This window comes from Chelonoidis abingdonii, chromosome 1 (genome assembly GCF_003597395.2).
Source record: "Chelonoidis abingdonii isolate Lonesome George chromosome 1, CheloAbing_2.0, whole genome shotgun sequence".
NCBI lineage: Eukaryota > Metazoa > Chordata > Testudines > Testudinidae > Chelonoidis > Chelonoidis abingdonii.
Window position 1 is genome coordinate 326,158,753 of NC_133769.1, and position 12,416 is coordinate 326,171,168.

General features: G+C 44.8%; 1 protein-coding gene across 1 annotated transcript in view; it reads left to right on the plus strand.

Moving 5' to 3' along the window:
- The first annotated feature begins 565 nt into the window (after positions 1–565).
- The window catches only part of KATNAL1 (katanin catalytic subunit A1 like 1), a 51,975-nt gene continuing 40,124 nt past the window's right edge, over positions 566–12,416 (plus strand). Inside the window, exon 1 of the mRNA XM_032776784.2 lies at positions 566–601. The gene's annotated coding sequence lies outside the window, so the exon portion shown is untranslated. The remainder of the gene's footprint in view (positions 602–12,416) is intronic.

Sequence of the window (12,416 nt, forward strand, 5' to 3'; positions counted from 1 at the left end):
CACATAATGCTGCCCCCAGGTGTGGCAGGCAGAGGTAGGTGGGGGGGGGTCTGTGGGGGTGGATAACACTGCCCCCAGGTGTGGCAGGCAGAGGTAGGTGGGGGGGGGTCTGCGGGGGCGGATAACGCTGCCCCTCGGCTGTTGCAGGAGGAAGTGTGGGGGGGGTCTGTGGGGGCAGATAACGCTGCCCCCCCCCCCCGTGGTGGGCGGAAATGGGTTGAGTTTGTGGGGGCGGATAACGCTGCCCCCTGGGTGTGACGGGCGGAAGTGGAGGGGGGTCTGTGGGGGCGGATAACGCTGCCCCCCGACTGTGGCAGGAGGAGGTCGGGAGGGCCGGGGGGCCCCCTCTCCAGGTGTGGTGGACAAGGGGAAGGGATCTGAGTTCCACACACCACTCACGAGAGACCAGCCCGCCCCCAGCCTCTCTCTGGGCAGGGGGCGGGGCGGAGCAGGGGGATACCCAGGCACCATGGCCGGGCGTCGCCCCTCAGCGCCATGGCAACGAGCCGCCGCCGCCGCCGCCGGAGCAGCGCGCACGCCACGGACTAACGGAGTCTGCGGGCTGCGCCCCCCGCGTCAGCGGCGGAGGTGACTCCACTAGGTAAGGGCAGGCGCTGACTAGGCGGCGCCCATCGCGGCTGCTGGGGAGGGGACGCGAAACAAACCCCAACAGGGTCAGTGGCGCGAGCAGCGTTGGCGACTGAACGTTCCTCTGTCCTGCCGGCCGCGGGGTGGGGAGGCTTCTGCCGCGAAGCAGCATGGGCGATGTAGTTCTGGGGTTCACGGGTTCTGTGATGGGTAGCAGAGGCTCGGGCGGGACCGGACTACAACTCCCAGCGCGCTGCGTGTAGCCGGGTGGGGGCACAGCCTGGCTTTGCCCCGACATCTGAGCTTAGGGGGGTCGAGGGTGATTTGTTGGGGGCCCGGAGGTGGGTGCGGCACCAGGGCCTGCGGCAGCGCAGGCTGGGCCCCAGCGTGGGGCCGCTGCAACTTACTGGGCCCGTGTAACGGTGCCGATGCTGCTTCCCCACCCCACCGTCTGTCGGGGGATTGTGGGGCCGCAGCATCTGGGGCGAGGCTCTGCGAGCGGACAAAGCAGCGCCCAGAGCCAGGCAGGGGGCTGGGGAGCCGCTCCCCTCCCTGTGGCTGAGGGGAGGGGGGGACTTGTGCGCGGAGGGAGCTGGCAGAGGGGGCGGGGGTTAATGGTGTATAACGAGGATGGAGAAGTGGGTGTGTAAGGGGGTGGGAAAATAGATTATATTTCCCCATGTTAAGTATCCTCACACCTTCTATGGGTCATCTCGATTATCACTTTAAAAGTTTTTTTTTTCTCCTGCTGATGATAGCTCATCTCAATTGGCCTCTTACAGTTGGCATGGCTAATTCCACCTTTTCATGTTCTCTGTATATATAAATATGTTCTTGCTGTATGTTCCAGTCTATGCGTCCAATGAAGTGGGCTGTAGCCCATGAAAGCTTATGCTCAAATAAGTTTGTTAGGCTCTAAAGTGCCACAAGTACTCCTGTTCCTTTTGCAAATACAGACTAATGTGGCTGCTACTCTGAAAAAATGATTTATTGTCTGTTATGCATTTCTAATGCACCTCTCAAACACTGACCCTATTGCATTAGCCACTCTACAGAGGCACACAGCCAGTTATACTTTTTCATAGTTCCTTTTGTCTTTGTAATGCACAGCTCTTCCATCCTGATTGTACAGACTGCTCTCCCAAGGTTGCAGATTTAGTGTGTTCTGCAGCTTGTCCTTTTAGAAAAGGCAGAAAACAAAGTTCCTGCTCCAAAGAGATTTAACAGACAAAGTCTACATTCAATATAGTAACTGGAGATGGAACAAAATGTTAGGTCGTGCTTTGTTCTGTAGGGACTAGTGCAGGATTCTTCCTTACAGTATATTCTTCACTGGCTTGTGTCCTCTGTTTTTAAAGTGATGGACATTTGTTTCTAGGGGGAAGGAAAAAATATTTCCAATCCTAGATGCACCCTATTTTGTGCATTTTATTTTAGTTGTAGCAGATGCACTGAGATGTTACTTGAGTATCTGCAAGTGGTTTCTAATGTATCCAAGAGGAAGGATTGGTTGGTGATTTAGGTCTCTAGGGATATATTTCCCAACCATTCCTAAGATATTTACAAATAGTAAACATTTATAATTTAATTACGTTTGAAAAATTGTTCTCTCTTGCTGTAAATACAGTGAATACGTTCAGTATGCTGCTCAGTTGGGAAAAGTTATATATTTTCAACTTATTTATTTTATAGCACTCAAATGTGTGATACATCCTTCAGAGAAGAGGAAAAATGCTGTCTCTACCCAGAAGAGTTGGCACTGGTCTACACTAGAAACTTAGATTGACCCAGCTATGTTGCTCATTGATATGAAAAATTCACACCCTAAAGCAATGTAGTTAAGTCCTGTGTAGACAGGACTAGGTTGACAGAAGAATTCTGCTGTTGACCTAGCTATTGCCTCTTGTGGAGGTGGATTACCTATGTTGGGGAGAACCCCTCCCATCGGTATAGGTAGTGTCACCCAATGGAAGAATGAGGAACTTTTTATATAGGCCATGCAGGTTCCAGGGCGGCTGAGGAGTTGGTATCTGCTACTCAGCTTCCTGGGTTCATCAGTAATCTCTCTGGAGTCCAGGGAAATTACTGAAGAACCCAGGAAGCTGAATAGCAGATACTGCCTCCTCAGTCACCCCGGAACCTGCATAGCACATAAGTAAAAACCATCAAACGGCTCCTTTGGCAGCGGCTGTGCCAGGGAAGGCCTATTATACCTGCTGTCTATGGTGTAGACATAGCCTTAGACGTAACACTATCAGTAAGGATTACAGCAGTAGGGACGGGGTTAGAGCAATAGCATAATGTAGCTATTTTCTATAAGATGTACACATCTTCGTGTTTTTCTTTTTTTATTGGGAAAATAAAACAGGTCACATTAAAACCAGTGAAAATAACTGACTCATTTATTGTAAAAGCAGCAGAGAATCCTGTGGCACCTTATAGATTAACAGATGTTTTGGAGCATGAACTTTCATGGATGAATACCCACTTCGTCAGATGCATGGGTATTCATGCATTTATTGTAGACGTTGCAATAAAAGTGAGATTTTTTTAAGCACAACTTAAATAAGGTGAGGGTAGTGCCTTGGTAGACCAGAACAGTGTAATGGACAGCATGAATAAAGGCAGAAAAGTGAATGAAAAGGGGTAAAGGCTGGTATCTTTTGCCTATGTATCTTCTCAGCTATACTGCTCTTGGTAATCAGTGTTCCACTGAAAGCAAATGAAGTGTTAGGATTCATGCTACTTGATGTTTATATACAGTCACAGGACAGACTCATTCTACCTGGAACATTTGGCATCAGTAAAGCTACTTATTTATAATCAGCTGCTAGAAAATATATATGCTAGGCTTATTCAAGTCAGGCTTTCTGAGACTGGGAACCAAATGCTGCTTCCTTTACTCATACCCATAGTTCAATTGACTTCAATGGGAATACTTAAATGAGTATGGCAAGAAAGATTTTGACCCTGGATGTACAATTTACATTTTAATCTCTGAGCACTAACTTATTTTACTTTTCCTGCTGTGGGATAAACATTTCAATTTAGATCCATCCATTATTAACAATTGTTTATCATTTCAAAAATATACATCTTGCAGTAGTAAGAAACAGAATTTATTCAGAAGATAAAAATAAGATACACATTTACTGAAGTTTCTGTGATAAAGACTGAAATTACACTGGGATTCAGATTTAAGAAATATTCCAAGTATCTGTTTAATCTTTTCTCATCCCCATAAATCTATATTTTCAATCAATGATATTGCATTGCTTCTTATTATTTAAAGTAATATTTGTTTATAGTAGTGCAAACAATGCATGCCATTTCCAAACATTCAAGAAGGAATGTCAGGTACACCAAGGAATGCACAATCTAAGGCTGGGAAGACAAGTGGACAGAAGTTAGGGCAAGGTGGATCACTAATCGGTCTTGTATGTGCAGGTCAATATGATTATACAAATATGAGGTGGTCTTCAACATAACTAATTGTCCTTCAAAAGAATCATCTTTTAAAAAATTGAAATATCCTAAGACTTGAAGCCTGCCCCACCAATAACAGAGAACTTGTCTCTGGTGTCTACTTGTTTAAACCAGGGATTCTCAAACTTAATTGCAGTGTGTTAGGGGGCTTATTCCTTCACCCTCTCACTTCCCTGGTCCTTCTTGCATGAACAGAGAGCAACAATACCCGAAGTTCAAAGGTGCAAACAATTCGATGTTCATTGGGGTGAACTTCCAGCAAGCATGATTCCAGTTTCCTTCCTTAGTGTCCCCCTTCCCAGTTCTGACACCACAGAGCCTTGCCTGTGTCCCTGTTCCTGTTCCCGTCCCCTCTTTAGCAAAACATGATCCCAATTCCCCCATCCGCAGTCCCGGTTCCCATTCCCCCCTACCCCACTTCCTGAGTGACTTCAGACTATATAGCAAAACCTGAGTTTTGCTTAGCTATTCCTTAACCAATCATTTTACTGAAATTTAACTAAGCAATCCTATCATATTGTAACATGGTTATTTAACCAATTATACCCCACTACCTTAATTGGTTTACACCCAACAAAATTAATTATACAGCAGACAGAAACAATTACAGAACCAGATAGAGACCATGCAAATAAACATACAAAACAATACAGAAGTGAGGATTTCACAACTACATCTATATAGACATAAGGGTTCTCTAGCTGTGTCTATTGATAAGTGAGTTCTTGCCAGACAGGATGCGATCAAACTAAGTTTCCTTTTACATCTTCTAGGCTCTTCCCTTTCTCTGGAGGTGATAGGAATATCAGGACAGGATTGTATTCCTAATAGCCCAGTAGCACCTTATTTCAATGTGACAAGTTTGAAATGTGAGGATGTGACCATACACTTCCCAGCTTATGGCTGCCTAACTACATCTTAGCTGAAGGCCTTAGCCTGTCACAGTAAGAGAAGGCCATTACACAGATAGTGATTTTGATTCTTTCTTTTATACCTCTATAACTAGCTAAGTGATAAGAATACACCTAAATTCTTAAAGTATAGGCCTTTGCAGACAGGCCTGAATATCTATATCCTAACACAGTGTGACCCCCTTCTAACAACAACAATTATTATATGACCCTGGGTGGTGAGGGGGACCAAAGCCTGAGCCTGCCCTAGTCCCGCCACCCCGGGTGGGGGGGCCCAAGCTCCAGCCCCACCAACCTTGGGTGGGGGTGGGGGTGGGGGCTAAAGCCAAAGCCCAAGGGCTTCAGCCTGAGGGAGGGGGCCTCCAACCTGAGCCTTGCTGTCCAGGGCTGAAGCCCTCGGACTTTGGCCCGGGGCCCAGCAAGCCTAAGCCAATCCCGGCAACTCCATTAAAACGGGATTGTGACCCACTTTGGGGTCCTGATCCACAGCCTGAGAACCGCTGGTCTGAACCATTATTATCTGAGTAGATAAATATCTTTAACTTGTTTATAATCATAAGACAATTAATTTGATTCTTAGAGAAGTATAATTTAAATGGGGAAAAGTTCTGAGGCCTAAATTAAAGTAGAAGTGTATATTCCGATCTTTATGGCCCTGCTTTACGAACAATATGTGAGTAACTTAACATTAACTTAGGGGGAACCACTCGTGCCTTAAGTTACTAATGGGCTTAAGCATCTGCTTGATTTAGCTTATAGTCAGTGAAAATCCTTTATTGAAGGTTGTACTGGAAACAACTTGGGGATTTGAAGGAGGGACTAAAACTGGCCGTCCCGTCAAGAAATAACATAGCAATCTGTAATTCCTCTTTGTCAAGTACTTCAGAAAACCATAGTACACCAGCATTAATGTGTTAAGTTAATTCTTCAGAATTTTAATTTTTCTATTCAGAAATAGCACACTCTCTAATTATAACATTGATCAACTGCTTAGTGCCTTCTTCTTTAGTTTTGACTACCATTAACTTCTGAAATTTTTTTAAGATTCTGTTTTTGTTTGCAATTCAGGCAATTCAAATTTGTCCTCAAAAAAACTGAAACAAATCTCTTTTGAGAGGCAAATGTTGATACTACAGGCCTAGTGTCTGGTGTCCCCTCTCCAAATATACTTGTAACATTTCAAAACGGATTTCACTTCAGTACAGTCTGAAGACTGAAATATAAGGAAAAAACAACTTGTTGCTTAATTTTTTGTGCTTCTCTTGTATACTTTTAGGCCTGGAGTGAGGAAGGCATCCCTGTTGAGGAGCACAATTAAGTACATGGTCAGATCCTGAAGTCAATTGAAATGTAACCACATGCTTAAAATTAAGCCTGTATTTAAGTGCCCTCTTGAAGTAGGGTCATGGGAGTCTGCAAGGTGATAGCATCGTCAACTCCCATGGAAGTCTATGGAAAGACTTGTATGGAAGTTTGGGAACTTAGTGAAAACAAAGCTAACGGAGGGAAGTGTGGGGTGTGTGTATGTATTTCAGTTTTTCCCTACTGAAACTGACCAATGCTCTTTGCATCCATCCTTCAGTTTATCTGATGAGCTTTAGTTAAGACTAAGGGTATGTCTAAATTATAACGGCACAACTAGCACATTAGTGTAGGTGCTTCCTGTGTTGACTGAAGGGGTTTTTCCACTGATGTAATTAATCCACCTCTTTGAGAAGTGGTAGCTAGGTTGATGGAAGAATTCTTCTGTCAACCTAACTGGGTCTATGGTGTGGGTTCAATCAACCTAACGCTGTCACACAGGGTGTGAAATTGTTCACAGCCCTGAGCTGTGCAGCCAGGATGACCTAATTTTTAGGTGTAGACCAGATCTCAGGGCAGCACAATTGCACCTACAGTGCTATAGTGTAGACACTTCCTACAATGATGGAAAGGATTTTTCTGTCACTATAATAAATCTACCACGTCGAGAGGCGGTAGTTAGGTTGATGGAAGAATTCTTCGGTCAACTTAGTGGTGTCTACGCCTGGGCTCGGGTTGGCTTAACTATGTCTCTCAGAGATATGAATTTTTCAGACCCCTAAATGATGTAGCTGCATCGACCTTAGAGCTGGTCTACATCACAAAGTTAGGTCGGCTTAACTACATTGCTGTGAAAAATGTCACTCCCGGTGCAATTGTGATTAATCTGACCTAAGCCCTGGTGTAGACACCGCTAGGTCAACAGAAGAATTTTATGTTAACCTAGCTACCACCTCTTGGAGAGGAGTGTTTACTACAGCAATGGAAAAACCCTTTCTGTCTAAGGCTTTGTCTACACTGACACTTTGTCACTAAAACTTTTGTCGCTTAGGGGTGTGAAAAAACACAAAAAGCACTGGTGTGGACAGCGCTTCATTGCGGGGAGCTGCATTTTCAGCGATGAAGTTACTGCCCCTCGTTGCAGGTAGTTTATTTTGTCACTGGAAGAGCTCTCTACCGGCAATAAAAAGCGGCCACACAGCACACCTTACAACGGCGCAGCTGCAACAGCATAGCCACACTGTTGTAAGGTGCGCAGCATAGACACAGCCTAAACTAGAGCACTACAGTGGTGCTGCTGCAGTGCCGTAAAGTTTCTAGTGTAGAGAGAATCTAAAATTTTAGGTGTAGACTAGGCCATAGAATCTACAATAACACACATCGCCTCTGATGTGAGTCATAGTTCCTGAGCAGGAGACAATATTCATTACAGACATCAATGCCAATTGTGCTAGGATGTAGAACCTGAAATGAAAGAAATCTATTTGTTACACACAGATAAGATTAATTGAAAATGTTTGAATAATTAAATAATTAAATATTGGATGAATAACCCAGTTCTGAAAGATTTCAATGTTTAAAAAACCCTGTGCTATTGGTATTGTGAAGAAATATAATATGAAATTAAAAGGCTATGAAATATGAACAGTCCTGCAGACTTGTAACGGGTCTCAGACTGGCTGAAAATGAAACTGGATTGGTTGCTTTTCTCTGATATTTTAATTACTATTACAATTCATGCTACTCATTCAGGTTCTGTTAACATATCTATTATGTTTATATTTTAAAGAGTTTACAACTCTGAAGGGAAAGTGAGAGAGAAGATGGTTATATAGAAAGCCTTGAAATAATAGATAAAGAAAGGGAGAGACATATTCCACGTTGATCAAAGATATATAACTAAATTGGTGGCCTTAAATTCAAGAAGGGCAAGTTTAGATTAGTTGTGAGGAAAACCTTCCAAATGATATGAGCATTTTAACAATGAAACAGCAGCCAAGAGCAATTGCTGAGGCACTATTAATGGAAAAATGCAGAGATTAGAAAACAGACTTGGAGAAATGGCCTGTGCTTAGATACAAAGAGTATGTCTACACAGCTCATGGTAGCGAGCCTCCCAGGCCAGGTCAATGGACTGAGACCTGGTCTACGCTAAAAAGTTAAATTGACCCAGCTGTGTTGCTCAGGAGTGTGAAAAATCCACACCCCTGAGATGCATAGTTAAGTCAACCTAACTCCTGGTGTAGATAGTACTAGGTCGATGGGTGGTAGCTATGTCAATAAAAATTCTTCCAAGTTCCCTCTAAGCTATGTGGCCAGGGATTCCTCTCCCCCAGCCTGGGATTCGACCCGACCCAGCCCAGCCACAGACCTGCCTCGGCCGGGGGAGAAGGGTCCCTCCCCTGGCCCCAATCCAGCCTGGCCTGGACCTGCTGCAGCCAGGGGAGACACGCCCCTCCCCTAGCCCCGGACTTGCCCCAGCTGTGGGAGAGGCGCCTATCCTGGGGCCATAAGCACCGAATTCTGCTGGTGCAGGTGGGTCCTTGATCCCCCCCACCCCCGCCCCGACTCCATCCCGGCCCTGCCCCCTCCTGCCCCCCTTCCACTGCCTTCTCAAAAGTCCCTGTGCTAAATCTGTCCCCTCCCTGCCCCTATTCCAACCCCTTCCTCAAATCTCCACCTCAGCCTCGCCTTTTCCCCGCCTCCTCCCCTGAGCGCGCTGTGTTCCCGTTCCTCCCGGAGCTTGTTACACCACAAAACAACTGTTTTACATCAGCAAGTGCTGGGAGGTAGGCGGAAAAGTGGGGACATGGTGCGCTCATGGAGGAGGTGAAGGTGAGGAGGGGCAGGGGGTGGAGAGGCCATGGGTGCTCCAGCTCCGGAGCATCCGTGGAGTCAGTGCCTATACCCGCGGCCCCAGCCCTGGAGCTGCCGTGGTGGGGAGAGACGCCCCTCCCCTCAGCCCAGCTGCTGCTATGGAGAGAGAGAGCTGCAGGGAGTTCTCTCTCCTCGTCGAAACCCTGGGCAGCTTGCACCCCAAATCCCTAGCCCCACCTCAGAGCCCTCATCCCCTGCATCCCAACTCTCTACTCCACCCCTGAGCCCCCTCCCACACTCCAAACCCCTCAACCCCACCCTGTCACATGAATTTTGTTGTGTGCACTAACATGGAGATGATGTGCCTGGATAAAATTTCAAAGTTAGTAGTTCCTTTAGGAACATAGGAATTGTTGAGTAGACCGCTGGTTTTCTCTCTCTTTTACATACAAACAATGTCATAATAACATTATTAATGTTACAAAGTCAAGCATAAAAAAGCTAGGAAATGGCAGAATGAAGGGTTGCCTGTGCAGCCATCATTTGTTTCCCTTGTCCATATGCATTATGATACAGACTTTAATTAGATTGTCACGTACTATTTTTTTCCACGGAACTCCTGCCTCATTCAGTGCAGATGATGGATGGGGTTCACTTAATGAGCAGCTCTTCAATATTTTGTTTTTTCTTCATTGCTCATTGTATGACCCCATGCCTTATTTACTGCACGCTATTTAAAACCCTGTCTGAGTGCTTCATAATACCCCTGTTAGGTAAGGGGCAGATATTACCCTCGGTTTACATAAGAACGGCCATACTGGGTCAGACCAAAGGTCCATCTAGCCCAGTATCCTGTCTACCGACAGTGGCCAATGCCAGGTGCCCCAGAGAGAGTGAACCTAACAGGTAATGATCAAATGATCTCCTGCCATCCATCCCCACCCTCTGACAAACAAAAGAAGTCTAGGGACACCATTCCTTACCCATTCTGGCTAATAGCCATTAATGGACTTAACCTCCATGAATTTATCCAGTTCTCTTTTAAACGCTGTTATAGTCCTAGCCTTCAGGCAAGGAGTTCCACAAGTTTACGTATAGGGAACTGAGGCACCGAGAGATTAAGGTTAAAAGTTTCCACCAATTTTTGGGTTCCTAATTTGAGATGCCTAAAACCTGATTTTTTTCAGAAAACGTAACATTATACAGTAGAACCTCAGAGTTACAAACACCAGAGTTACAAACTGACCAGTCAACCACACACCTCATTTGGAACTGGAAGCACACAATCAGGCAGCAGCAGAGAGACACACATAACAAAAGCACATACGGTACAGTTCTGTGTTAAACTACTAAAAAAATGAAGGGACAGTTTTTTAAAAAAAGATTTGAAAGGTAAGGAAATGGTTTCTGTGCTTGTTTTATTTAAATTAAGATGGTTAAAAGCAAAATTTTTATTCTGCATAGTAAAGTTTCAAAGCTGTGTTAAGTCAATGTCCAGTTGTAAACATTTGAAAGAACCACCATAACGTTTTGTTCAGTTACGAACATTTCACAGTTACAAACAACCTCCATTCCTGAGGTATTCATAACTCTGAGGTTCTACTGTATAGCACTTTTATATGTTCAAAGTGCAGCTCTAATTGACTTCAGTTGCAAGTGCTCAGCGCTTCTGCAAATCAGACACCAAGGTATTAAGATGGCCACACAGAAAATGAGTAACACAGTTAGTTTGAACATTTTGGTTTAAGTTTTGTGCCTATGGCAGAGACAGGGATAGAATCCAGTTATTCAGCTGTCTTAACTATAGAACCATCTTTTCTGTTTCTGCAAAAGCCTGCCTCAATCATTACATCCCTTCCAGCTTCTGCAACAAATCTTACAAATAACAGCTTCCTTTCCTATATATCCTTGTTTCTGTGCACTGAATGAGATAGGTATCTTGTGGATAAAATAGGATGCGATAATGTAATTAAAGACTGTACCATGCATATGCACAAAGGAGCTGGCATTTCCTAACATTTGAATGCTTGACTTTACAACCTTACTATTGTTTTATCTTAGGACTTCTATGTGTAATTTCCTAGTTTTTTAAAAAAGTAAACTGAAAAACAGATAATTCATCATGTTGACCCCTCCATGGTTCATCAGCAGAGTTGGAACCTTTAGCACCACTGCCCAGTTCTCTGCCGCTAGTGAAGTAACTGATAGCAGTAGTAGGTTGTCATCATTTGTATGTACCACAAGAGGGGGTGAGACACATTTTGCTAGTGGATTTCACAGGTATTTGCTGTCAGCAGAGGAATGGTGAGACTCAGGAATTAATGGGTTTTTTTCCAGGCTGTGGAGGGGAATGTTCTCTGTTGGGCACAGACTTCTGCCCATTCTATCCCTACTCCCCTCAGACTTTATGCCTTCTGCTCCATCCCCTCCAATCTGTCCTAGTCCTGTCTCTTCCCCACCCTGGCTCCTTCTCCCAGTCCCTTTCTCCTTGCCTACCCTACTTCAGTCTCTAGTCTGCAGGCCATTCCTAGTTTGCTGCTCCAGGTCTGATTAGGATGATCAGACAGCAAGTGTGAAAAATCGGGACATGGGTAGGGGGTGGCAGTAATAGAAGTCTATATAAGAAAAAGACCCAAAAGTAAGGACTGTTCCTATAAAATCAGGACATCTGGTCGCCCTAGGTCTGATCTGCCTCCCTGCTTTTTCACTTGTTCTCAGTTCTAGCTGCCCTCTCTTGGTTTCTTATCCGATCTCAGTCTATCCCCCTTTCTTGTTCCAGGCTCCAGCCTCTCCTTCTCTTCTCCTGCAGCTCCCAGTCTCCTTGCCCAGCCATTTGTTGCCCCCCCAACTCCCAGGAACACTTTGTCCTTTTCCTGCCCCTTGTTCTGGATTTAGTCCCTTCTGCGTTCTAGTCAGGCAGCATAGCCACTCTGCTGATGGGAGAGATCTCCACCATAGGCATAATTAAATCACCCCAGCGAGCAGCTGTAGCTATGTCGGCAGAAGAGCATAGTGCTGTTCACACCAGCACATCTGTTGCTGTAATTTAAGTTGGTCAGGGGTGCGGTTTTTTCACACTCTTGACAAACAAGTTTTACTGACAAAAGTGCTAACCGTAGACATAGCCTAGGCCTCTTTATTTTTGCCTTATTTTTTAAAGACCCTGGCTATGCTGCATTAGTCTTACTATAGCTCATGTTTATAGAGATTTATAGTTTTTATGTTTCCTTTTTATTTTTCAGAAGAAGGTGGATTTTTTTCTGAATTGTTTTCTTTGTTATCTCTCTGTGATCCAATTTAGTTGATTTTAGT